This window comes from Mustelus asterias, chromosome X (genome assembly GCF_964213995.1).
Source record: "Mustelus asterias chromosome X, sMusAst1.hap1.1, whole genome shotgun sequence".
NCBI classification, from domain to species: Eukaryota; Metazoa; Chordata; class Chondrichthyes; order Carcharhiniformes; family Triakidae; genus Mustelus; species Mustelus asterias.
The window spans coordinates 16,898,377-16,925,664 of NC_135834.1; the positions used below are offsets into that span (position 1 = coordinate 16,898,377).

At 45.6% G+C, this 27,288-nt stretch overlaps 2 non-coding genes and 1 pseudogene across 2 annotated transcripts; all 3 read right to left on the reverse strand.

Annotated features, from left to right (window-relative positions):
• The window catches only part of LOC144481859 (uncharacterized), a 129,232-nt pseudogene that overhangs the window by 21,483 nt on the left and 80,461 nt on the right, over positions 1-27,288 (reverse strand).
• Positions 7,157-7,228, reverse strand: trnaq-uug (transfer RNA glutamine (anticodon UUG)). Its single transcript has one exon. It is a non-coding gene; the product is annotated as a tRNA-Gln (tRNA).
• trnaq-uug (transfer RNA glutamine (anticodon UUG)) lies at positions 16,236-16,307 on the reverse strand. Its single transcript has one exon. It is a non-coding gene; the product is annotated as a tRNA-Gln (tRNA).

Below are 27,288 nucleotides of genomic sequence, written 5' to 3' on the forward strand. Positions count from 1 at the left end.
TCTGAGCGTCCTCGTGTCTTGCCATTCATTAAATACTCCCATGTTGTTAGTTCTTCCAAAGTGCATCACCTCGCATTTATCAGGTTTATACACCATCTGCCACTATTCGTCCCATCTGACCAACCATCTATATCTTCCTTCAACATAGGGCATTCGTCTTCAATATTAATCACCTTACCAGTCTTGGTGCCATCTGCAAATTTGCTTGTCATTCCCCCATATTATCATCGACATAATTTATGGATATAACAAACAATAAGGGTCTCAGCACTGAATCCTACAGTTGGCCACTGTTCACCGGCCTCCGGTCAATTGAACAACATTCTACCACGACCATCTGTGTCCTATTACTGAGTCAGTTCCCCATCCATCTCGGCAGGTTTCCATGAATTCCATGTGCGTCTGTATTCTCAACCAGTCTCCCTTGTGGGACCTTCTCGATGGCGTTGTTAAAACAAACTAAACAACATCAACTGCACTTCCCTCAGCCACAGGAGAAGGAAGTTAAAAGATGCAACTTGAAAGTGGCATAATTTGAGATGTGTGTCGTGTGTGTGTCATGTGATTCGTCTTCAGAGTTTACTGTTCATGTTACAGCTCTGACTTTTCCAGCTCTGAAACAAGGTCATTCAGCTGGAAGATTAACCTTGTTTCTCCCTTCACAGACACGGTGAGGAGTGTTTTCAGGAAATGAAAAATTAAACAAAACGTTATTCAATCCGTGACTGGGAATCAAACCCGGGGCCACGGCGACGAATTCTGATCATTGTACCCTCAGAGAAGCTGATGTGAGAGATTTATTTTGAGGTGATCATCTCTGTACTCATTGTTTCATTTCAAATAACTTTCACTGAAGACATAGGCATAATGCGGAATGATGGGAAGAGTATATGGCAACATTTAAACTTTAGCTAGAAGATCCCAATTCATCACCGTAACCACTGGGCCGGGCCACAGTCTCAATGTTTGCAATCCTGTCGTTTCTATCGGCAGTCATTCAGCCTCTGTTTCCATGTGTGCTCGCCATAGGAGCAACTCCACCCCCTCCACACATGCTCCTTTACCCAACGACTGTTTACAGTGTGTTAGCGTAGCCGAGCGGTCCAACGCGCTGGATTTAGCTTTATGTCCCTGTGGAGGCTGTGAGTTCAAATCCCACCGCTGCTAAGAAAGTTTTGCGGCAGTATGCACGTACTATGTTTTGGTACGAGAGACAGTGCAAATTACAAGATGAGTGGCAACAGTTGGGGTAGAATTCCCCTCTTCTCTGCTATGATTTTGTATGAATGGCATCAACTTCTTTGTAAGCTGTAGTCTTGGCCGAGTGGTTAAGGCGATGGATTTTAAAGCAGGTTACAGTTGTGGAAAAATTCTTCATTCTTGCACTTCAATCTTCTGGTAATAAAGACCAAAATACCCATTCGCCACTTGCAAATTTCTCAGGGGCATTGAGTTTAAAAATTGGCAAGTCATGTTGCAGCTTTATAGAACCTTAGTTAGACCGCACTTGGAATATAATGTTCAATTCTGGTCGCCACACTACTAGAAGGATGTGGAGGCTTTGGAGAGGGTACAGAAAAGATTTACCATGGTATTGCCTGGTATGGATGGCATTAGCTATGAGAAGAGGTTGGAGAAACTTGGCTTGTTCTCACTGGAGCGACGGAGGTTGAGGGGTGACCTGATAGAAGTCTACAAGATTATGACTGGCATGGACGGAGTGGATCGTCAGAAGCTTTTTCCCAGGGTTGAAGAGTCAGTTACGAGGGGGCATAGGTTTAAGGTGCGAGGTGCAAGGTTTAAAGGACATGTGCAAGGCAAGTTTTTTACCCAGAGGGTGGTGGGTACCTGGAACTCACTGCCGGGGGAGGTAGTGGAAGCAGATACGATAATGACGTTTAAGGGGCGTCTTGACAAATACATGAATAGGATGGGAATGGATGTATATGGTCCCTGGAAGGGTAGGGGGGTTTTGTTCAGTCGGGCAGCATGGTCAGTGCAGGCCTGGAGAGCCGAAGAGCTTGTTCCTGTGCTGTAATTTTCTTTGTTCTTTATTGGTACTGTCTTTCCTCGTTGTTCCTGCCAAAAATGACACTGCGCACACTCCTGCATTGAATCTGAGCTGTTAGATTTCAGCTGCAAGGAACAAAACTCAAAACAATTCTGGCAGTAATGGGATTTGACACAACGCCTTCGCAGAGAATGGCGTCACGTTCAACCTCTTGATAATCGTTTAAGTTACTGGTACTGTTCCTGAAATACATAAGCAGCAATGAAGATGGAAAAGGCCATCAGGAAGCTTGAGCCTGCTCTTTCACTGAATCAGGTAATCCAGAACAGTGCAACAAACAGAAATCATCTCCAGTCGGAAACTCAATGAGCTGCAGTGAAGGGCCGGCACCAGTTAAACTGTCCTTAACCTCGTCTGGTTCCCAATCTCCTTCCAAAAATGATAAGAAAACTTCCTGTTGAATTTGCTTGGGATCTTCACTTCAAAAGGGATAGGACAGAAGGTGAGATTGTGTTTTATATGTCCTACCAGGAAATAACTGGCATTTGTCTTACAGTTTGGACGAGAGCAATAAATCTTCATTTTCTGACCTGCAATCAAAACAGCGAAAGTTTTAATCTCTAACCACCAGGCATGCAGGTTACAGAGTGTTTCACAATTTGCTTTATCCACGCTGCTTTTGTTATTTTAATTTTCACACCAGACCACTTTCACCACAAACAAGTTTCTCCTGCAAAATTGTACCTTCTGCTTCAACAGCAGTGACGTGTTCAGCCAATTACAACATACAACAAACACTCCAATACAAACTTCAAACGGTTCGAAACCAGATAGAAATATTTCCAAATGCTTTTCATTGCAGAATGAGGGAAAAGTTTCATAATTCAGTGTCAGTGTAAACGCTAAAATCTGTCCAATTGCTACGCAGATTTTGCCTTGAATCACCATGTCTATGGTCAACTTTTATGCAGCCGATCGCTGTCCTCTTTCTGTGTTTGTACTTGAACTGTTGCACGTGTGACATTTCCAGCTTTGATGTAAACATGCAAATCTCACTCGGCTGATTCTAGTAGATCTGCTTTCGATAAGAAAGTAAACCAGATTATTTTTAATAGTTTGATGAGAGCAATAAACCTTTTTTTCCTGAGCGGGAATTGAACCCAAACATCACTGGGGAGTACTGAATACAAACCACGGGACTCTCAGAGTAATTGGTGAACTGTGTTTTTCAAACTGACTTACCCTATATCCTTTTGCCCATTATTTTCATCTCTGATCGTTTTCACCAGAGACAAGATTCTCCCTCAAAATGTCCTGTTTAAATGTTTTAGTGCCTCCTTCAACCAATGAGTTCACTGGGACATGAAATTGATAATGAGGTTAAATTGTCCCACAAGCTGTGACACTGATCGAGGTATATAAAATTCTAAAAGGGATTTTTAGAGTAGTTGTTGACCAAATATTTCCTCTTATTGGGCAAGAGGTTTATTTATAATATCAAACTTTCGGAGCACTGTCCTTTGTCTCTTCACCAGACGAAGGAGCAGCGCTCCGAAAGCTTGTGATTTCAAATAAACCTGTTGGACTGCAACCTGGTGCAGTGTGACCTCTCATCTTGCCCACCCCAGTCCAACACCGGCATCTCCACATCATGGAACAAGAAATCACACGTATAGTCTGAGAGGCGGTAGATTTAACGCTGAGATGAGGAGGAACGACTTCCCGCAATGAATGGAGAATTTGTGGAACTCGCTGCCCCATTGCATGGTGGCGTCTGAATCATTAAATGATTTCAATGTGGAGATACATATATTTCGAATGAAAGAAACGGATTTAACGGGTATGGAGTACAGGTACGGAGGTGGATTTGAGATCAAGGAGAGATCAGTCATGATCCGATAGAATGACGGAGCAGGCTCAAATGACTGAATTTGCCTACGTCAGCTCCCAATTCCCCTGTTCCAGAGTGTGCCTTTCGATTTTCCAACCAACGTCATCACTGTGGCTCCAGTGGAATCTATGTACAGCACATTCACCGGTTCTCTTTTATCCACAGCACATGTGAGTCCTTAAAAGAACGTCTGAATGACCTCATTCTGTGCTTTGTGATTATTTGTTCCCCTCATGTATTCGCTCCTAACTTCGACCCTATCAGATGTTGTTATGTTTCCTCCATCCTGAATTTCACTTGTTTAGAGCTTCCGATATTTCTAACCATTACCAATTTTAATGGAAGGTCATGGGGGTGGAAGATGAGCTTTTTCCCCCTGTCAACACACGCTTCTTGTCTTCCTGATATTATTCAGCATTTTCACCTTTCACTGGCGGTGTCTGGGCGGCTTTGAATGGCAATGAAAATATATTTGGTTGAATGGGCTGCCTTTCCGCGGCTTGTTGGTCTAGGGGTATAAGTCTCGCTTTGGGTGTCAAAAGTCACAATTTGTGAGAGATCCCAGACGAGCCCTCATTTGGCTCTTGTTTCCAACAGACCAAGTGTGGGTTTTCGTTTTTTTCCGTGGTGCACATGGCGGGATTGGTTGACATGGGGTTTGGTTTGAGAATCTGAGCACACACTGCAGGGATTCTATCAACTCAACACAACACGTTCACAAGTAATTCAAGATATTTCTGAAAGGTGATTATAATTGCGGACATTAACTTCGCCCCTGTTCACCAAATCAGAGAACTTCATGCTTGTGGGTCCAGACAGCAGCTGTGTGTATATTGTTACTCGTGGGTTGCATATATCTGCCCACTCTTTGTCTCTCTTTGTCACTGTATGATCTGTCTCAGATTCTTTCACTCTCAGTCTCTCTATCTGTGCAACGATCACTGTTCCCTCTTTTTCTCTTCGCTCCCTCTATTCCCTCGCTGTCTGTGTTTAACCAAGGTTTACTGAATTGATCCCTCTGATGAGGCCGTTGTCCTGGGAAGAGAGATTCAGTGGGATGACCTGTTCTCTGTAATTTAGAATAATGAGAGGTGATCGGTTTGGAAATTTTGAAATTGGGAGGCACTTTGACAGTGGACATACTGAGAGGCTATTTCCCCACCTTGCTGGAGTGTTTAGATCAACAATATTAAGAAGTGGAAGATGTGAATGCAGTTATTGATAATTGAGAGGAATGCATTGCAACGTTCGGGATTCTGTAGGTCGATTCATTGTAAACTTTGTAATCAGAACAAGCTGAGACCCGAGATGGGAAAAAGACATACCTGTGTCCACGAATTTTAGGAGCTGGAAATCCCCGTTACCCATGTCCCTGAGTAACTCAGCCGGTCGAACAAACGCCTTTTAATCGGAGGATTGTGGGTTCGGGACCAAGTTGCGGACTGTGAATACTAAACTGCACTGCTTTCCAGAAGTGTCATCGCTCACGCTGAATTTTTCACCATCTAACTTTATTAATCTCACAATTGCTGGTTTGTGACTGAAAACTGCCTCCAGTTCACCGGAAGGCGGGGATTTTAATGCTTAATTCAGCGAGAAGGTTTGTTCTCAATTAGCACGAGATTTCAACCCGGATCTGGGAGATTGGCTCAGTGCAAACAATACTCAACTCCATTGTTACTAAGTCACTCCAGCCTTCCATTTCATCAGAAGACGGTTTGTTCTTTCCTCCTTTCCCCTTCTATTTCCCTTGACTCTATAATTGTTTGTAAACCATTGAAACTCCAAATTCACTCGGTTATCCCTTTTACTGATACAACGGCAGAGTCACATTGGAGAGAGATCATTCAGATACATTAAGGCTATGAAGACACGATGGGCCGAAGGGTCGTTTCTGTGCTGTAGCCCTCTGTGTCTCTGTGACTGGGGTCTTGCCCCTGTGAAGCATATCAATCTCTGTTCATATCTCCCAATACGGCTTGTGATGAAATGATTTGCTGTATATTTCGGGGCAGGGGCATGTGTGTTTTTTCGCATATCAATGGTGCAGTGTTCTGGGTTCTGTGGTGTATTGGTGAGGGCTCTGAATCCAGGGATTAGAGTCAAGATGGGTGGTATGGTGATATAGCGGTTAGCGCTGCCATCTCACAGCACCAGGGTAAAAGCAAATTACTGCGGATGCTGCAATCTGAAACCAAATGAGAAAATGCTGGAAATTCTCAGCAGGTCCGGCAGCATCTTTAAGGAGAGAAAAGAGCTGACGTTTCGAGTCCAGACGAGCCTTTGTCAAAGCTCAGCTCAGACCTGCTGAGATTTTCCAGCATTTTCTCTTTTGGTCACAGCACCCGGCTTCGTTTACCGGTTTGGGTTAAAGTCTGCACGGAGTCTGTACGTTCTCTCCGTGTCTGCCTTTGTCTTTTCCGGGTGCTCCAGTTTCCGCCCACAGTCAAAAAGACGTGCTGGTTAGTTGCGTTCGCCATGCTGAATGCTCGCTCAGTGTTCCTGAGCAGGCGCCGGAGTGTGGAGACTGGGAATTTTTACAGTAACTTAATTGAGTGTTAATTGAAGCTTACTTAGGACACTAATGAATTAACTTTAATTATGCATTAACAAATCTCGGCAGAACCTTGTGCCGATGATTAGTTTGCTGAAGGGCTTTTATTGTTTGAAGGTGGAATTCTCAACACGCAGCAAATTTCAGCGCAATCACATTGCAGACGATGGCGTCATTGCATCAGCCCCAAAGGATGTTTGCTCAGAATACAAAGCATTTGAGAGAGAGAAGCCGCAGAGTGAATGATAACTGTCCGTTGACAGTTATCATTCACTCGCTCATCTGTTCCAATTTTAAAAAGAGGTGGGTCGATGAGAACAACGGTTCTAAGAGATTCGAACTCGAATTGCTGGATTTAAAGTCCAGAGTGTTACCCTCACACCATGGAAACGGCAGGATGCTGGTCAAATGCAAGAGGCCTTTCTCTCGAAACACACACACACACACATGGAAAATAATTGCCAAGCTCCAGTCGAAAGGTTGGTGTTGTGTGACATCATCTGCTCCTTTCTTTCAACAGAGGAGTTCAAGAGCAGCGAAAAGATGTAAAAGCATTGTTATCGTAAGCAACTGGCACCAGAGGTTCATTGAAACAACAGACGAACGAGCCGACAAATTGTCCTCTCAATTTGCACTTTGTGAGAAAATTAGGCGAAATTCCCTTCAGCGAATCAAACATCAGCATTGACAAAAGCAACAGAGGTTCTGCCGAGATTTGAACTCGGATCGCTGGATTCAAAGTCCAGAGTGCTCACCATTACACCACAGAACCCAGCTGCAAGCTGCAACTGATCGCTCAATACTTGTGGCAATTTGAACAGCAGGGAGAAAAAACAATCCCATTCGACAATCCCGTCAATTACCCACAGCAATTCATATTTATATTGCCCTTGCTGGTCCCTCCTGTCAAAATGAGCAAGGTGCCTTTTACTGCGTTCAATTTAACTGTAGCTCACCACATTCAGAAAGCAATGTGAACATCGGCCTGTTTTATAAACCTTATTGTGGTAAATGTGCTGAAAAACATCAGATTATCACAGCTCTGCTTTCGTCACACTGGAAAAGGAGTTTGGCAATCTGAACAATGTCAAATCTTAACAAGGTGCACAAGACTGGAAGGAGAGTGTGACTGTGGATAACTGGCACTGTTCACATTCCTGTAATCAGTGTCTGGGAGAATTGGGAAGATGAGATCCTGGTGGTGGAGTGCCAATGAATAGGCGCCTTTTGGGTCTCACACTGGTGTTACAAGGTAACATCTGGGAGGTAATGGGTCAGATTTTGCTGTTTACACTGTCACAAGTATCTCCCAGGTCTGGGTCCAAATCTCGGGCTAAGTGACATCAAAACTCCTCACTGAATTTATTCAGCGCCATGATATCACATGAGGTAAACACAAGGGAAGAAGCTTAAAGAAAGTTATGAAGTTTAACGTTTTTTATTTATTCGTCACAAGTAAGGTTGACATTAACACTGCAATGAAGTCACTCGGTTATTGTGTAAAAGCTGCTCGGAGATCTACTGAGCGGAATATAATCTACCTACGTTTTCCTGAGCCTGTTTTGGTGGGTGGAGGTTGACCCGGATTGAAGTATCCTGTGTCCCAGGGGTGGGCAGTAACCCGCTGATTGAAGCTGCATTCGCCACTTTCTGCTGGCAGTCGGTGATAGGAGAGTGCCGGATAAAATCCTCCTGCTTGTTTCTGTTACTCCAACCAACATCCAGCACTGCAAACATTCACCGCCTTCAGCCCATCAAGGGGTGTTTGCCAAACTGACCAAAATGACAAATTATTTCGCCAGCAATGAGGTTGTAACCGAGCCTCCGTACAAACTGGGCACAAAACCAGCACCTTTGACCACTGAGTCACACTACCGCTTCGTAAATCATGATAACTATTGCTCTGAGTGATATTGGCACTGAGTTACAGAATAATACATGGAAACAGGAGTGGAACATTTTGCCCTGACGCTCCTCGTAATTGTCGCCAAGGACTTCTTTCCCTCCTTTTGATGGAAGTTTACATTGTTTCTCACTCCACAGACGTTCACGACCGTGCCTTTTTCAATGCGGAATTCATCTTCAACATAACAATTCACACAGCGTCAAGAACGTTTAGTGCTACGTCCAGAAATCGAACAGCAGTGAAAGCGCTGAATGCTAACCACGAGACCACTAGGGAAGCTGGCCGTGACCTTACCAATTAGCTAACAATCATCCGTTTATTCATTGACTCCCTTGAGGCCCCTTACACAACAAATACGTTTCCCAGACAAAATGCTTTGTTAGCCACAGTCACACTTTTTACAGTCTTGTGCACGTCGCCAAGTTTTGTAATTATTAACATTTTCACATTGGCTACCAGTGTGACGAAAGCAGAGTTGTGATAATTTAATGTTGTTCAGCAGGTGTACCTGAAGGTTTATCACAGGTTGGTTTGGTTTGATTTGATTTGATTTGATTGACTTGATTTGATTTATTATTGTCACATGTATTAGTATACAGTGAGAAATGTTTCTTACACGCTGTACAAACCAAACATACTGTTCATAGAGAAGGAAAGGAGAGAGTGAAGAATGTAATTTTGCAGTCATAACTAAGGTGTGGCGAAAGATCAACTTAGTGCGAAGTAGATCCATTCAAAAGTCTGAAGGCAACAGGGAAGAAGTTGTTCTTGAGTCGGTTGGTATATGAACTCAGACTTTTGTATCTTTTTTTGCCGACGGAAGAAGGTGGAAGAGCGTATGTTCCTGGTAAGTGGTGTCCTTGATTATGCCTTCTGTTTTTTCCGAGGCAGCGAGAAGTGTAGATAGAGTCAATGGATGAGAGGCTGGTTTGCGAGATGGACTGGGCTTCATTCACGATCCTTTGTGGTTTCTTACGGCCTTGGCAGAGAAGCAGCCATACTAAGCTGTGATACAACCAGAAAGAATGCTTTGTATGGTGCATCGGCAAAAGTTAGTGAAAGTCGTCGTGGACATGCCAAATTTCCTTAGATCCTAACACTGCTCTTTGAATGCAGGGAGTTGCAGTAAAATGTAATGCAGTAGAATGTATCATCATTCGTTTTGAATGGAGGGACAGACAGAGGGAATGTAAATATAAATTGCTGCGGGAAATTGACGTGATTGTGGAATGGGACTGATTTTTCTTTCTGCTCTTGAAACTGGTGCTACAAATAAACCTGTTGGACTTTAACCTGGTGTTGTGCGACTTCATACTGTGCCCACCCCAGTCCAACGCCAGCATATCCACATCACGGAACAAGAGATCACAGGTTTTGGTTGAGAAGCGGTAGATTTAATACTGAGATGAGGAGGAACTACTTCTCGCAGTGAATGGAGAATTTGTGGAACACGCTGCCCCATGGAGGAATGGTTTCTCAATCATTAAATGGTTTCAATGAGGAGATACATACATTTCGAATGAAAGAAACGGGTTTAAGGGGTATGGAAAACAGGTAGGGAGGTGGTTTTGAGAACAAGGAGAGATCAGTCATGATCTGAGAGAATGACGGAGCAGGCTCAAAGGACTGAATTTGCCTACTTCAGCTCCCAATTCCTGTGCTCCAGAGTGTACCTTTCGATTTTCAATACCAACCAACGTTATCACTGTGCCTCCACCGCTTCCCTTTTATCCACAGCATATGTGAGTCCTTAAAAGAACGTCCGAATGGCCTCATTCTGTGCTGTACTCACTTTGTGATTATTTGTTCCCCTCATGTATTCGCTCCTAACTTCGACCCTATCAGATGTTGTTATGTTTCCTCCATCCTGAATTTGACTTGTTTAGAACTTCCGACATTTCTAACCATTACCAATTTTAATGAAAGGTCATGGGGGTGGAAGATGAGCTTTTTTTCGCTGTCCACACACGCTGCCTGACTTCCTGCTATTTCCCAACATTTTCACCTTTCACTGGCGGTGTCTGAGCGACTTTGAATGGCAATGAAAATATATGTAGTTGAATGAGCTGTGTTTTCGTGGCTCGTTGGTCTCGGAGTGTGATTCTTGCTTCGGGTATTGAAAGCCACAAAATTGTATGAAGTCCCGCATGAATCCTCATTTGACTCTTGTGTCCAAAAGACCAAGTGTAAGTTTTTTTCCGTGGTGTACATGGCGGGATTGATTTACGTGGGGTTTGGTTTGAGAATCTGAGCATCGGCTGCAGGAATTCTATCAACTCAACACAACACGTTCATAAGTAATTCAAGACATTTTCGAAAAGCGATTATGATTGCGAACATTCACTTCCTCCCTGTTCACCAAATTCAGAGAACCGCATGCTTGTGTGTTCAGACAGCAGCTGTGTGCATATTGTTACTCATGGATTGTACGTCTCTCTTCGTCTCTCTTTATCGCTGTCTCAGATTCTTTCACTCTCAGTGCATCGATCACTTTTCGAGTACATACTGGGCGGCACAGTAGCACAGTGGTTAACACTGCTGCTTCACAGTTCCTGGGTTCGATTCCCGGCTTAGGTCACTGTCTGTGTGGAGCTTGCACGTTCTCCTCGTGTCTGCGTGGGTTTCCTCCGGGTGCTCCGGTTTCCTCCCACAGTCCAAAGATGTGCGGGTTAGGTTGATTGGCCATGCTAAAAATTGCCCCTGAGAGTCCAGAGATGCGTAGGTTAGAGGGATTAGCGGGTGGATATGGGGGTAGGGCCTGGGTGGGATTGTGGTCGGTGCAGACTCGATGGGCCGAATGGCCTCCTTCTGCACTGTCGGGTTTCTATTATTTTTCCCTCTTTTTCTCTTTGCTCCCTCTATTCTCTCGCTGTCTGTGCTTAACCAAGGTTCACTGAATTGATTCCGTTGTCCTGGGAAGAGAGATTCAGTGGGATGACCCTGTTCTCTCTGTAGTTTAGAATAATGAGAGGTGATCGGATTGAAAATTCTGAAATTAGGAGACCCTTTGTCAGTGGACATGCTGAGAGGCTATTTCCCCACCTTGCTGGAGTGTTTATTTCATAGATTTCATCGAATCCGTACAGAACAGAAGGAAGCCATTTGGCCCATCGAGTCTGTACCGACACAATCCCACCTAGGCCCTATTCCCACAACCTCACGCATTTACCCTGTTAATCCCCTGACACTAGGGTCAATTTAGTATGGCCAATCAACCTAACCCGCACATCTTTGGACTGTGGGAGGAAACCGGAGCACCCGGAGGAAACCCACACAGACACGAGGAGAATCTGCAATCTCTACATAGACAGTGAACCGAGGCCGGAATTGAACCTGGGTCCCTAGCATTGTGAGGCAGCAGTACTAACCACTGTGCCACAGTGCCGCCCAAAAAGGCAATGTTGCCACAATCCCAGATGACCATTGGCAGACTGGTGGTGATTTAACCTGAGGATCACCACATCTCAGGCAAGGGACAAGGTTGACAAGGTTCGTGAATAACCTCAGCTGGTACCGGAATCAACAATATTTAGATCAATAATATTAAGAAGTGGAAGATGTGAATGCAGTTATTGATGATTGAAAGGAATATATTGCAACCTTCGGGATTCTGTCGTTCGATTCATTGTAAACTTTGGAATCAGAACAAGCTGAGACACCGGATGGGAAAACATGCTTGTCTCCACGTCCACCCCCTTCCCCCCGCCGGGTGTGACGCCGGACCCACGGTTTGGGGAACCGCATGATCCATGTGCCTGAGTAACTGAGCCGGTCGAGCAAAAGCCTCTTACCAGCAGAGTCATGAGTTCGGGACCCAAGTTGCGCGCTATCAATTTTAAACTGTACTGCTTTCCCGGGTGAACTCCAGCCCTGTATTCCTCCGGCAGTGTCACCGCTCACACTGAATTTTTCTGCATCTCACTCTGTTAATCTCACAGTTGCTGATTTGTGACTGAAAACTGCCTCCAGTTCACAGGAAGGCGAGGATTTTAATGCTTAATTCAGCGAGAAGGTTTGTTCTCAATTAGCACGAGAATTAAACCCTGATTTGGGAGATTGGCTCAGTGCAAACAATACACAAATTCACTGTTACTTAGTCACTCCAGCCTTCCATTTAATCAGAAGACGGGTTTTTCTTTCCTCCTTTCCCCTTCAATTTCCCTTGACTCTGTATTTCCTTGTGAACCATTGAAACGCCAAATGCACTCGGTGATCACTTTTACTGATACAACAGCAGAGTCACATTGGAGAGAGATCATTCAGACACATTAAGGCTATGAAGGGATTCATCACCACCATCCCCCTCGCTCCCCCCCCCCCTCCCCGCCCCACCCGACACCCACACACCCCATCCCAACCCCCTTCTCCCCCACGTCCACCCCCTTCCCCCCGCCGGGTGTGACGCCGGACCCAGGATTTCATAGAATCAGAGAATCGCAGAAGAGGCCCTTCAGCCCACGGAGTCCGCACCAACACATTAGAAACACAGGTTGGCGCTCAACGTTCTATCCACAAATGATTTCAGACCTGCTGAGATTTTCCAACGTTTTCGGTTTTTGTTTCAGATTCCAGCATCCGCAAAATTTAGCTTTTATCTTACTGAAAACTCGCAATACTTCCCCACTGTTTCCTTTCATAAATCTTTCGTTGAACAAGCTCATAAATCACACAGGCAAAACAAACAAATAATTTTAAAGGATTGAAATGATGAAGCATGGAAATATTTGTCCCAATAAGGAGGCTATTCGATCAATCTTGCCTGTGCTTTCAGGGATGAGAAATCCAGTCCAATCCCGCAGTCGACCTGTTTCCCTGTATCCCTGTCGGTCACGGGACATCAACTGCTTTTTTCCACGTGTTCTCTTTGTCACCCAATGGAGGTTTCTGCCTCAACTCATCTCAGAAATTGAGTTCAATACCCCGCCCTGTGGATGAAATCAATTACTCGACAACTTCCCTCTAATCCTGCCATTAATACTGGTACATTGACTTGTTTGTTTGACTGTGACTCTGTTGGTAACAATGTTTATGTTGGAAGGCGATGAGGTCAAATCGCATTACTGAGGCTTGAGCACAATAATTTAGGTTAACACTACCGCAGAGCACCGAGAGGGTATTGCACTGGCAGACGTGCTGTCCTCTGTTTGAGATTTTAAATTGAGGTCCCTTCTGCACTGTCATGTGGATAGGTTAGATCCCATAAAGCAATATTTGTTCAGCTGCACGGACACACAGGCGCCTCTTACTCTCAGTGAAGTAGAGGGCAGTTTTTACTGACAGATTCAATGTATTGATAAACAGAGTGAATCGAGTTGTGCACAGACATAATGCAGTTCCGATGAAAGGTCATAGACTAGGAATGTAAACAATGTTTCACACTTTACGGATGCAGTCAGATTGGCTGTAAATTCCAGGATTTCCTAATGTTTTTATTACAAATATCCAGCATCTGCAGCTTGTTATTTTGTTCAACTGGTGATTTGTCAGAATGTGGGACTTATTGCAAAGAAAGCTCCGAGACTCCCCTCTGAGCTGACAACCGATGGGAAAAACCCAGTGTGAATAAGAGCATCGCCACCTGACAGGGGAAAGGAATTCACTCGGTCATCGCATTTACTGACACAATAGCGGAGTCACACTGGAGAGTGACCATTCAATACATCGTGGCTGAGAAAGGATTCACACCCTGGACAGGTATGAGCTGGGACCCGGTATTCCATAGAATCATAGAATCATACAGCACAAAAGGGGCTCTTCAGCCCATCGAGCCCTGACCAACACATTAGAAACACCCGAACTCCCACCTAAACCCATTGACCAGCACTTGGCCCATAAACCTGATTGTCCTGACGTGCCAACTGCTCATCCAGATACTTTTTAAAGATCGGAGGCAACCCGCCTCTACCACCCTCCCAGGCAGCATCCCAGACCGTCACCACCCTCTGGGTAAAAGGATTTTCCTCACATCCCCCTAAACCTCCAGTCCCTCATCTTGAATCCATGTCTCCTGGCGACTGACCCTTCAAATAGGAGAACAGCTGCTCCTTATCCACTCTGTTCATGTCCCTCATAACTATAAGGATATAGTGAGAGAAGACAGGCATGAACGTTTCCCCTTGGCAGACTGATCAATAACTTGAGATTGAAGATTAAGGTAATCGGCAGGAGGTTTAGAGGGGATGTGAGGAAAATTCGTTTCACCCAGAGGGTGGTGGAAATCTGGAGCTCCCTGTCTGAAAGGGTGCTGGAGCAGAGACCCTCTCAACATTGAGGAAGTATTTAGCTGTGTACTTGCGATGTCAAGGCACACAAGGCTGTGGGCCCAGTGCTGAAAATGGGAGTAGAATAGAGAGGTCGTTGTTTGACTGGTGCAGACACGATGGGCCGAAGGGCCGCTTCTGTGCTGTAGCCCTCTGAGTCTCTATGACTGGGGTCTTGCCCCTATAAAACATGGCTACCTCTGCTGATATTTCCCAATACATAGAAATCACAGAAATAGCATCATAGAAACCCTACAGTGCAGAAAGAGGCCATTTGGCCCATCAGGTCTGCATCGACCACAATCCCACCCAGGCCCTACCCTCTTATCCCTACATATTTTACCCGCTAATCCCTCTAACCTACGCATCGCAGGACACTAAGGGGCAATTTTAGCGTGGCCAATCAACCTAACCCGCACATCTTTAGACACATCACGGCTTGTGATGAAATGATTTGCTGTCTATTTCGGGGTAGTGACATGTAATTTTTTTCGCAATCAACGGTGGCCGCATAACGAGGCATTTGTCACACTTGCTGCTGCTGTCACATTGAATGTAAGAGGTCAACTGGTTTGAGAGTCCATTTTGCAGCGGACTGTCGTGTTCTGGGTTCTGTGGTGTATTCGTGAGGGCTCTAAATCCAGCGATCAGAGTCAAGATGTGCGGTATGGTGACATAGTGGTTCGCGCTGCCATCTCACAGCATCAGGGACCCGGCTTTTGTTTCCCGGTTTGGGTTAAAGTCTGCGTTCTCTCCGTGTCTTCCTTTGTCTTTTCCGGGTGGTCCAGTTTCGGCCAACAGTCTAAAACACGTGCTGGTTAGTTGCGTTCGCCATGCTAAATTCTCCCTCAGTGTCCCTGAGCATGCACCAGAGTGTGGCGACTGGAAATTTTCACAGTCACCTAACTAAGTGTTAATGGAAGCTTACTATTGACACTGATAAATTAACTTTAATTAAGCATTAACAAATCTCGGCAGAACCTTGTTTTTCCCTTGCTAAAGCCGATGATTAGTTTGCTGAAGGGCATTTATTGTTCGAAAGTGGAATTCTAAACACGCAGCAAATTTCAGCGCAATCACATTGCAGACGATGCAGGGAACGTCTCTCTTGGCGTCATTGCATCAGCCCCAGACGATGTTTTCTCAGAATACAAAGCATTCAGAGGCAGAGAAGCCGCAGAGGGCAAGGGGGTCCGTTGACAGTTATCGCTCATCTGTTCCAATTTAAACAAGAGGTGGGTGGATGAGAACAACGGTTCCATGAGATTCGAAGTGGAATTGCTGGATTTAAAGTCCAGAGTGTTATCCCTCACACCATGGAAACGGCAGGATCCTGGTCAAATGCAGGAGGCCTTTCTCTCGAAACACACATACATGCAAAATAATTGTCATGCTCCGATCGAAATGTTGGTGTTGTGTGACATCAACTGCTCCTGTCATTCAACAGAGGAGTTCAAGAGCAGCGAAAAGATGAAAAACAGTGTTATTGTAAGCAACTGGCACCAGAGGCTCATTAAAGTAACAGTGAACTTGCTGACAAATTGTCCTCTCGATTTGCATTTCGTGAGAAAATTAAGCGAAACTCGCTTCAGCGTATCAAACATCAGCAATTGAGGTTCTGCCGAGATTTGAACTCGGATCGCTGGATTCAAAGTCCAGAGTGCTCACCATTACACCACAGAACCCAACTGCAAGCTGCGATTGACCGCTCAATACTTGTGCCAATTTGAACAGCAGGGAGAAAAATCAATCCCATTCCACAATCCCGTCAATTACCCACAGCAATTCATATTTATATTGTCCTTGCTGGTCCCTCCTGTCAAAATGAGCAAGGTACCTTTTACTGCGTTCAAGTTAACTGTAGCTCACCACATTCAGAGAGCAATGTCAACATCGGCCTGTTTTATAAACCTTATTGTGGTAAATGTGCTGAAAAACATCAGATTATCACAGCTCTGCTTTCGTCACACTGGAAAAGGAGTTTGGCAATCTGAACAATGTCAAATCTTAACAAGGTGCACCAGACTGGATGGAGAGTGTGACTGTGGATAACTGGCACTGTGCACATTCCCGTAATCAATGACTGGGAGAATCAGGAAGATGAGATCCTGGTGGTCGAGCGCCAAGGATTCCGTGCCTTCCGGGTCTCAGACTGGTGTTACAAGGTAACATCTGGGAGGTAATGGGTCAGATTTTGATGTTTACATTGTAACAAATATCTCCCAGATCTGGGTCTAAATCTCGGGCTAAACGACATCAAAACTCCTCACTGAATTTATTCAGCGCCATGATATCACACGAGGTGAACGCAAGGGAAGAAGCTTAAAGAAAGTTATGAAGTTTAAAGTTTTTTTTATTTCTTCGTCACAAGTAAGGCTACAAGTAAGGCTACTAAGTAAGTATCAACACTGAAATGAAGTCAATCGGTTATTGTGTAAAAGCTGCTCGGAGATCTAGTGAACGGAATATAATCTACCTCCGTTTTCCTGAGCCTGTTTTGGTGGGTGGGGGGTTGACCCGGGTTGAAGTATCCTGTGTCCCAAGGGTGGGCCGTAACCCACTGATTGGAGCTGCACTCGCCACTTTCCGCTGGCAGACGGTGATTGGAGAGTGCCGGATAAAATTCTCCTGCTTGTTTCTGTTACTCCTACCAACATACAGCACTGCAAACATGAACCGTCTTCAGTCCATCAAGGGACGTTTGCCAAACTGACCAAAATGACATTATTACGCCGGCAATGAGATTCCAACCGAGCCTCCCGACAAACCGGGCACAAAACCAGCACCTTTGACCACTTAAGGAAAGCATGTCCAATACGACTCTCATTAACTTTTACAGTTGCACCATAAAAAGCATTCTTTCTGGTTGTATCACACCTTAGTATGGTGCCTGCTCTGCCCAAGACCGCAAGAAACTACAAAGGGTCGTGAATGATGCCTAGTCCATCACGCAAACCAGCCTCTCATCCATTGACTCTATCTACACTTCCCGCTGCCTCGGCAAGCGGAAGGCATAATCAAGGGCACCACATTCCCAGAAGATACGCTGTTCCACCTTCTTCCCTCGGCAAAAACGATACAAAAGTCTGAGTTCATAAACCAACCGACTCAAGAACAACTTCTTCCCTGTTGCCATCAGACTTTTGAATGGACCTATTTCGCACTAAGTTGAACTTTCTCTCCACCATAGTTATGACTGCAACAGTGCATTTTGCACTCTCTTTTCCTTCTCTATGAACAGTATGTCTGGTCTGTATAGCGTGCAAGAAACAATACTTCTCACTGCATACTAATACATGTGACAATAATAAATCAAATCAATCAAATCAAATCTAATCAAACCAAACCAATCGGTGATAATTCTTCAGGTACACCTGCATTTTGCCCTGACGCTCCTCGTAATTGTCGCCAAGGACCGCTTTCCCTTCTTTTGATGGAAGTTTACATTGTTTCTCACTCCACAGACGCTCACAATCACTTGCTTTTTTCAATGCGGAATTCATCTTCAACTTAGCAATTCACACAGCGTCAAGAACGTTCAGTGCTATGGCCAGAAATCGAACAGCAGTGAAAGCGCTGAATCCTAACCACGAGACCATCAGGGAAGCTGGCCGTGACCTTACCAATTAGCTAACAATCATCCGTTTATTCATTGACTCCCTTGAGGCGACTTGCACAACAAATACGTTTCCCAGACAAAATGCTTTGCTCACCAAATCAGAGAACCGCATGCTTGTGTGTTCAGACAGCAGCTGTGTGTATATTGTTACTCATGCATTGTACGTATCTGCGCACTCTTTGTCTCTCTTTATCGCTGTATATCTGTCTCAGATTCTTTCACTCTCAATCTCTCTGTGCATCGATCAAGGTTCCCCTTTTTTCTCTTTGCTCCCTCTATTCTCTCGCTGTCTGTGTTCAACCAAGGTTCACTGAAATGATCCTCTGATGAGGCCGTTGTCTTGGGAAGAGAGATTCAGTGGGATGATCCTGTTCTCTCTGTCGTTTAGAAGAATGAGAGTTGATAGGATTGGAAATTCTGAAATTGACAGACAGTTTGTCAGTGGGCATACTGAGAGGCTATTTCCCCACCTTGCTGGAGTGTTTAGATCAACAATATTAAGAAGTGGAAGATGCGAATGCAGTTATTGCTGATTGAGAGGAATATATTGCAACCATCGGGATTCTGTCGGTCGATTCATTGTAAACTTTTTAATCAGAACAAGCTGAGACACCGGATGGGAAAACATGCTTGTCGCCACGAATTTTAGGATTTGGGGAACCGCATGACCCATGTGCCTGAGTAACTCAGCCAGTTGGGCAAGAGCTTCTTACTCGTGAGTTCGGGAACCAAGTTGCGCGCTATTAATTTTAAACTGTACTGCTTTCCCGGGTGAACTCCAGCCCTGTATTCCTCCGGCAGTGTCACCGCTCACACTGAATTTTTCTCCATCTCACTCTGTTAATCGCACAGTTTCTGGATTGTGACTGAAAACTGCCTCCAGTTCATTGGAAGGCGAGGATTTTAACGCTTAATTCAGCGAGAAGGTTTGATAAGGTTCCCCATGCTAAGCTTTTGCAGAAAATACGGACACATGGGATTGAGGGTGATTTAGTGGTTTGGATCAGGAATTGGCGAGCTGTAAGAAAACAGAGGGTGGTGGTTGATGGGAAATATTCATCCTGGAGTTCAGTTACTAGTGGTGTACCACAATGATCTGTTTTGGGGCCACTGCTGTTTGTCATTTTTATTAATGACCTGGATGAGAGCGTGGAAGGATGGATTAGTAAATTTGCGGATGATACTAAAGTCGGTGGAGTTGTAGACAGTGCGGAGGGAAGTGGCAGGTTACAGAAGGACATAGATAAGCTGCAGAGCTGGGCTGAGAGGTGGCAAATGGAGTTTAATGTGGAAAAGTGTGAGGTGATTCACTTTGGAAGGAGTAACAGGAATACAGAGTACTGGGCTAATGGTAAGATACTTGGTAGTGTGGATGAACAGAGGGATCTGGGTGTCCATGTGCATAGATCCCTGAAAGTTGGCACCCAGGTTGATAGGGTTGTTAAGAAGGCGTACGGTGTGTTAGTTTTTATTGGTAGCGGGATTGAGTTTCGGAGCCAGGAGGTCATGCTGCAACTGTACAAAACTCTGGTGCGGCCGCATTTTGAGTATTGCGTACAGTTCTGGTCGCCGTATTATAGGAAAGATGTGGAAATGTTGGAAAGGGTGCAGAGGAGATTTACCAGGATGTTGCCTGGTATGGTGGGAAAATCGTATGAGGAAAGGCTGAGGGGCTTGAGGTTGTTTTCGTTAGAGAGAAGAAGGTTAAGAGGTGACTTAATCGAGGCATACAAGATGATCAGAGGATTAGATAGGGTGGATAGTGAGAGCCTTTTTCCTCGGATGGTGATGGCTAGCACGAGGGGACATAGCTTTAAATTGAGGGGTGAGAGATATAGGACAGAAGTTAGAGGTAGGTTCTTTACTCAGAGAGTAGTAAGGGCGTGGAATGCCCTGCCTGCAGCAGTAGTGGACTCGTCAACATTAAGAGCATTCAAATGGTTATTGGATAAACAGAGAGATGATATTGGAATAGTGTAGATTAGAGGGGCTTTAGATTGGTTCCACTGGTCGGCGCAACATCGAGGGCCGAAGGGCCTGTACTGCGCTGTAATATTCTATGTTTCTAAATTGATATTCCCACATGATTAATGTTCTATGTTCTATGTTCTATGTTCTCAATTAGCACGAGACTTCAACCCGGATTTGGGAGATTGGCTCAGTGCAAACAATACTCAACTCCATTGTTACTTAGTCACTCCAGCCTTCCATTTCATCAGAAGACGGTTTGTTCTTTCCTCCTTTCCCCTTCTATTTCCCTCGACTCTGTATTTGTTTGTGAACCATTGAAACTCCAAATTCACTCAGTCATCACTTTTGCTGATACAACGGCAGAGTCACTTTGGAGAGAGATCATTCAGACACATTAAGGCGACGGAGGGTTTAACCCCCTCCCAGCCCCCCTCTCCCCCCTACTCCCTCTCCCCCCTTCACCTCCCCCTCCACCCCCTCCCCCCACCCCCTCCCCACCTACCTCCCCCCACCCCCTCCCACCCTCCCGCCCCCCACCCCCACATACATCCCCTCCCAACTCCCTTCCCCCCCGCCCCCCCCCCCGCCCACCCCCCCGCCCCACGCCCCCTCCCCCGCCCTCTCCCGCTCCCTCGCCCCCTCCCGCCCCCTCCCCCGCTCCCTCCCCGCCCCCTACCCCGCCCCCTCCCCCCCAGCCGGGTGTGACGCCGGACCCAGGATTTCATAGAATCAGAGAATCGCAGAAGAGGCCCTTCACCCCACGGAGTCCGCACCAACACATTGGAAACACGGGTTGGCGCTCAACGTTCTATCCACAAGTGAGTTCAGACCTGCTCAGATTTTCCAACGTTTTCGGTTTTTGTTTCAGATTCCAGCATCCGCAAAATTTAGCTTTTACCTCACTGAAAACTCCCAATACTTTCCCACTCTTTCCTTTCATAAATTGTTCGTTGATCAAGTTGATAAATCAGATTGGAAAAAAACCCAAATAATTTTAAAGGATTGAAATGACGAAACATGGAAACATGACGAAACAGGGATACAAAAGAATGGTCTAGTTTGGACCAGGGAGCGGCGCGGGCTTGGAGGGCCGAAGGGCCTGTTCCTGTGCTGTATTGTTCTTTGTTCTTCTTATTTATCCCAATAAGGAGGCTATTCGATCAATCTTGCCTGTGCCTTCAGGGATGAGAAATCCAGTCCAATCCCGCAGTCGACCTGTTTCCCTGTATCCCTGTCGGTCACGGGACATCAACTGCTTTTTTCCACGTGTTCTCTTTGTCACCCAATGGAGGTTTCTGCCTCAACTCATCTCAGAAATTGAGTTCAATACCCCGCCCTGTGGATGAAATCAATTACTCGACAACTTCCCTCTAATCCTGCCATTAATACTGGTACATTGACTTGCTTGTTTGACTGTGACTCTGTTGGTAACAATGTTTATGTTGGAAGGCGATGAGGTCAAATCGCATTACTAAGGTTTGAGCACAATAATTTAGGTTAACACTACCGCAGAGCGCTGAGAGAGTACTGCACTGGCAGAAGTGCTGTCCTTTGTTTGAGATTTTAAATTGAGGTCCCTTCTGCACTGTCATGTGGATAGGTTAGATCCCATAAAGCAATATTTGTTCAGCTGCACGGACACACAGGCGCCTCTTACTCTCAGTGAAGTAGAGGGCAGTTTTTACTGACAGATTCAATGTATTGATAAACAGAGTGAATCGAGTTGTGCACAGACATAATGCAGTTCCGATGAAAGGTCATAGACTAGGAATGTAAACAATGTTTCACACTTTACGGATGCAGTCAGATTGGCTGTAAATTCCAGGATTTCCTAATGTTTTTATTACAAATATCCAGCATCTGCAGCTTGTTATTTTGTTCAACTGGTGATTTGTCAGAATGTGGGACTTATTGCAAAGAAAGCTCCGAGACTCCCCTCTGAGCTGACAACCGATGGGAAAAACCCAGTGTGAATAAGAGCATCGCCACCTGACAGGGGAAAGGAATTCACTCGGTCATCGCATTTACTGACACAATAGCGGAGTCACACTGGAGAGTGACCATTCAATACATCGTGGCTGAGAAAGGATTCACACCCTGGACAGGTATGAGCTGGGACCCGGTATTCCATAGAATCATAGAATCATACAGCACATAAGGGGCTCTTCAGCCCATCGAGCCCTGACCAACACATTAGAAACACCCGAACTCCCACCTAAACCCATTGACCAGCACTTGGCCCATAAACCTGATTGTCCTGACGTGCCAACTGCTCATCCAGATACTTTTTAAAGATCTGAGGCAACCCGCCTCTACCACCCTCCCAGGCAGCATTCCAGACCGTCACCACCCTCTGGGTAAAAGGATTTTCCTCACATCCCCCTAAACCTCCTGTCCCTCATCTTGAATCTATGTCTCCTGGCGACTGACCCTTCAAATAGGAGAACAGTTGCTCCTTATCCACGCTGTCGATGTCCCTCATAACTATAAGGAAGGAGCGAGAGAAGACAGGCATGAACGTTTCCCCTTGGCAGAGAGATCAATAATTTGAGATTAAATATTAAGGTAATCGGCAGGAGGTTTAGAGGGGATGTGAGGAAAAATCGTTTCACCCAGAGGGTGGTGGAAAACTGGAACTCACTGTCTGAAAGGGTGCTGGAGCAGAGACCCTCTCAACATTGAGGAAGTATTTAGCTGTGTACTTGTGATGTCAAGGCACACAAGGCTGTGGGCCCAGTGCTGAAAATGGCAGCAGAATCGAGAGGTGGTTGTTTGACTGGTGCAGACACGATGGGCCGAAGGGCCGCTTCTGTGCTGTAGCCCTCTATGTCTCTATGACTGGGGTCGTGCCCCTGTGAAACATGGCTACCTCTGCTGATATGAGATTTATTTCGCATATCAATGGTGGCCGCATAACGACGCATTTGTCACACTTGCTGCTGCTGCCACATTGATTGTAAGAGGTCAAATGTTTGAGTGACCATTTGCAGCGGACTGCCGTGTTCTGGGTTCTGTGTTGTACTGGTGAGGGCTCTGAATCCAGCGATCAGAGTCAAGATGGGTGGTATGGTGGCACAGTGGTTAGCGCTGCCATCTCACAGCACTCGGGACCCGGCTTCGTTTCCCGGTTTGGGTTAAAGTTTGTGCGAAGTCTGCACGTTCTCTCCGTGTCTGCCTTTGTCTTTTCCGGGTGCTCCAGTTTCCGCCCACAGTCTAAAAGACGTGCTGGTTAGTTGCGTTCGCCATGCTAAATTCTCCCAGTGTCCCTGAGCAGGCGCCGGAGTGTGGTGACTGGAAATTTTTACAGTAACTTAATTGAGTGTTAATGGAAGCGTACTTATGACATTGATAAATTAATTTTAATTATGCATTAACAAATCTCGGCAGAACCTTGTTTTTCCCTTGCAAAAGCCGATGATTAGTTTGCTGAAGGACATTTATTGTTAGAAAGTGGAATTCTAAACACGCAGCAAATTTCAGCGCAATCACATTGCAGACGATGCAGGGAACGTCTGTCTTGGCGTCATTGCATCAGCCCCAGAGGATGTTTGCTCAAGAATACAAAACATTCAGAGGCAGAGAAGCCGCAGAGGGCAGGGGGGTCCGTTGACAGTTATCGCTCATCTGTTCCAATTTGAACAAGAGGTGGGTCGATGAGAACAACGGTTCCATGAGATTCGAAGTGGAATTGCTGGATTTAAAGTCCAGAGTGTTATCCCTCACACCATGGAAACGGCAGGATCCTGGTCAAATGCAGGAGGCCTTTCTCTCGAAACACACATACATGCAAAATAATTGCCAAGCTCCAATCGAAATTTCGCTGTTATGTGACACCAACTGCTCCTTTCTTTCAACAGAGGAGTTCAAGAGCAGCGAAAATATGAAAAACATTGTTACTGTAAGCAACTGGCATCAGAGGCTCATTGAAATAACAGATGAACTGGCTGACAAATTGTCCTCTCAATTTGCACTTTCTGAGAAAATTAGACGAAATTCCCTGCAGCGAATCAAACATCAGCATTGACAAAAGCAACAGAGGTTCGACTGAGATTTGAACTCGGATCACTAGATTCAAAGTCGAGAGTGCTCACCATTACACCACAGAACCCAACCAGCAGCTGCGACTGATCGCTCAATACTTGTGCCAATTTGAACAGCAGGGAGAAAAATCAATCCCATTCCACAATCCCGTCAATTATCTACAGCAATTATCTGGTTCCTCCTGTCAAAGCGTTCAATTTAACTGTCGCTCACCACATTCAGACAGGAATGTCAACATCGGCCTGTTAAAAGCCTTATTGTGGTAAATGTGCTGAAAAACATCAGATTATCACAGCTCTGCTTTCATCATACTGGAAGCCAGTGTGGCAATCTGAACAATTTCAAATCTTAAGGTGCACAAGACTAGAAGGAGAGTGTGACTGTGGATGAATGGCACTGCGCTGATTCCCGTAAACATTTGTTTTGACTGGAGGAACCAGCAACGGGAATGTAAATGTAAAGTGCTGTGGGAAATTGACGTGATTGTGGAATGGGGCTGATTTTTCTCTCTGTTACTGAAACTGGTACTCGTATCACTCGTGTTTTCAATCAGGTCGTAATTACGCCTCCTCTTAATTCATGTGCTGCAATGAAAAGAATAAATCTTCATTCTCTGACTGGGAATCGAACCGGTGCCATGAGGACAAAAACACCAATTCCTAACCACTCGGGAACGTGCCTGCACACTTTCTTACCTGACCGATCCATGCTAACTTGGTGCTTTGTTCACCTTTCAGTACTTTTTTTGTGTGTCTGACAACTGCCTCGTGATAAAATCAAGTTACAGGATTACAGGATTACATTCCTGTAATCAGAGTCTGGGAGAATCGGGAAGATGAGATCCTGGTGGTCGAGTCCGAAGGATTCGGCGCCTTCCGGGTCTCAGACTGGTGTTGCAAGGTAACATCTGGGTGGTAATGGGTGAGATTTTGCTGTTTACACTGGCACAAATATCTCCCAGATCTGGGTCCAAATCTCGGGCTAAGTGACATCAAAACTCACTGAATTTATTCAGCGCCATGATGTCACACGAGGTGAACACAAGGGAAGAAGCTTAAAGAAAGTTATGAAGTTTAAAGTTTTAAAAAAGTTATTAGTCACAAGTAAGGCTTACATTAACACTGCAATGAAGTCACTCGGTTATTGTGTAAATGCTGCTCGGAGGTTTAATGGGCGGAATATAATCTACCTGCGTTTTCCTGAGCCTGTGTTTGGGGGGCGGGGGACGGGGGGGGGGGGGCGGGGGACGTTGACCCGGGTTGAAGTATCCTGTGTCCCAGGGGTGGGCAGTAACCCGCTGATTGAAGCTGCACTCGCCACTTTCTGCTGGCAGTCGGTGATAGGAGAGTGCCGGATAAAATCCTGCTGCTTGTTTCTGTTACTCCAACCAACATACAGCACTGCAAACATTCACCGCCTTCAGCCCATCAAGGGGTTTTTGCCAAACTGACCAAAATGACAAATTATTTCGCCAGCAATGAGATTCTAACCGAGCCTCCCTACAAACTGGGCACAAAACCATCACCTTTGACCACTGAGTCACACTACCGCTTCGTAAATCATGATAACTATTGCTCTGAGTGATATCGGCACAAAATAATACATGGGAACAGGAGTGGAACATTTCGCCCTGACACTCCTCGTAATTGTCGCCAAGGACTTATTTCCCTCCTTTTGATGGAAGGTTTACATTGTTTCTCACTCCACAGACGCTCTTCAACCTCACGAGGGCGGCAGGGTGGCACAGTGGTTAACATTGCTGCCTCACAGCACCAGGGACCATTCCCGGCTTGGATCACTGTCTGTGTGGAGTTTGCACATTCTCCCCGTGTCTGCGTGGGTTTCCTCCGGGTGCGACTGTTTCCTCCCACACTCCAAAGATGTGCAGGTTAGGTTGATTGGTCATGCTAAATTGCCCGTTATGGCCCAAAGATGCTTGGCTTAGGGGGATTAGCAGGCTAAATGCGTGGGTTATGAGGATAGTGTCCAGGAGGGATGTTCTGCTGGAGAGCTGGTGCAGGCTCAATGGGCGAAATGGCCTCCTTCTGCAGTGCAGGGATTCTCTGACCTTGTTTTTTTCTCAATGCAGAATTCATCTTCAATTTAACAATTTACACAGCGTCAAGAAAGTTTTATGCTATGGCCAGAAATCGAACAGCAGTGAAAGCGTTGAATCCTAACCAGTAGACCACCAGGGAATCTGACCGTGACAAAGAACAAAGATCAAAGAACAAAGAAAATTACAGCACAGGAACAGGCCCTTCGGCCCTCCAAGCCTGCACCGACCATGCTGCCCAACGTAACTAAAACCCCCTACCCTTCCGGGGATCATATCCCTCTATTCCCATCCTTTTCATGTACTTGTCAAGACGCCCCTTAAAAGTCACTACCGTATCCGCTTCCACTACCTCCCCTGGCAACGAGTTCCAGGCACCCACTACTCTCTGTGTAAAAAAATCTGCTTCGTACATCGCCTTAAAACCTTGCCCCTCGCACCTTAAACATATGCCCCCTAGTAATTGACTCTTCCACCCTGGGAAAAAGCTTCTGACCATCCACTCTAGCCATGCCCCTCATAATCTTGTAGACTTCTATCAGGTCTCCCCTCAACTTCCGTCGCTCCAGTGAGACAAACCAAGTTTCTCCAACCTCTCCTCATAGCTAATGCCCTCCATACCAGGCATCATCCTGGTAAATCTTTTCTGTACCCTCTCCAAAGCCTCCACATCCTTCTGGTAGTGTGGCGACCAGAATTGAACACTATATTCCAAGTGCAGCCTAACTAATGTTCTATGAAGCTGCAACGTGACTTGCCAATTTTTAAACTCAATAACCCGGCCGATGAAGGCAAGCATGCCGTATGCCTTCTTGACTACCTTCTCCACCTGAATTGCCACTTTCAGTGACCTGTGAACCTGTACACCCAGATCCCTTTGCCTATCAATACTCTTAAGAGTTCTGCCATTTACTGTATATTTTCTATCTGTATTAGACCTTCCAAAATGCATTACCTTACATTTGTCCGGATTAAACTC